The following is a 1548-nucleotide window of genomic DNA, read 5'->3' as shown; positions in this document are numbered from 1 at the left end:
CCCCCCCCCCCCCCCCCCCCCCCCCCCCCCCCCCCCCCCCCCCCCCCCCCCCCCCCCCCCCCCCCCCCCCCCCCCCCCCATATCCATCTCTGTTTAACCCCTTTATATTATTTAGAAATTGTTGTTTTATTATATTAGATATACTTTTTCATATTTTTAAGAATATAGATAAGATTAGTTAAAAAAATATCATTTTTAATACTGTTACAAAAAAAAAATAAAAATGACATCGGAACTTTATAGCTTAGATTTCTTAAAATTATAATTTGTTCATTATTTTTTAAATGGGACATTTGTATAGATGGAAACATTTGAAATGCTTTTCATACGGCGAGGTTGTTTTTCTTCCTATGGAAAGCCAAGAGGTAAGGACATCAATTAAGGTATTGAGTACTTTCTAAAAGCCCACAATAATGTGATTAAGATGAAATCGTTCTATTAGAAAGATAAAATAAATTATATTTTTTAAATGAAAATAGTTTATTCGTGTTTAAATTAAAATTAACAAAGCAAATATAATCATATATACTACATAAGGATAGGAAGACAAAATCGAAAATACATGTTAAGAGTGGAGGTTTCTAAAATTTATGAATATGGAGTGAGAATCTCCATTATTATTATAAATTTTGCGGGAGGTATTCATAATATTACTCTTTTTTCTTCCAAAGAAGAAGAAGAAGAAAGAAAGAAAATAGTCGATGCATCAGATTAAATATTTTTAAAATTTGACTTCCGGAATTTTGTATATGTAGAAAAGTGGCTTCTCATGGCCTTGTGAATTTTGTAGAAGTCACTTAAGTGCATGTAAAATTATTCAAAGAATGGAAAAGATTTTAAGTATTTATAAGTTAATCAAATATTATTTTTAATTTCACATTTGTTGATATTCATAATTTTTTATTTTTTATTTTTAGTTACTCTATTTGTAAGCGCTTAATAATTAGCCAAAGCAGCACTTCGTGACTTTTATATCGTTACTCATCAAATTGAACAAAAATTTAGCGGTACAATAGGGATATCATGAACACCCTATGAATTTTTGTAATGATACTACTACTTTTTAAGAAAAATAAACACTTAAAAAATTCCATTTCAGTACGTAAGGTTCAAAATGTTTCTTCTCCCTCACCTTTTCCAAGAAAAATATATACTTAAATAGTAATGTTATTTGTATATCATTGTGTACATTATAGTATATAGATAAATAACATGGAAGAGAGAGAATTAGTATAATAATTGATAAATGAGATTTTGTTTTCTTCCGATCTCTTCTCTCTCTCATAATGGTGTACAAATAGAATCACTCTTTTTTAAAACGGTTGTTGTATATGATGATCGAAGATCCTGGCTTGACAAATTTGACATAATGGTGTACAAATAGAATCACTCTTTTTTAAAACGGTTGTTGTATATGATGATCGAAGATCCTGGCTTGACAAATTTGAGGCCCTTATCACTTAGCACGAATGGCATCAATTCTTGTCGTTAAGCGATAACGCTCGAAAACAAGTACAAAGCTATTTCATTAGTTGAAAAAAAAAAAAA

Source organism: Olea europaea, chromosome 12 (assembly GCF_002742605.1).
Source record: "Olea europaea var. sylvestris chromosome 12, O_europaea_v1, whole genome shotgun sequence".
Lineage (NCBI taxonomy): Eukaryota > Viridiplantae > Streptophyta > Magnoliopsida > Lamiales > Oleaceae > Olea > Olea europaea.
The sequence above is the reverse complement of the archived record's forward strand: the minus strand, read 5'-3'. Positions refer to the sequence as shown.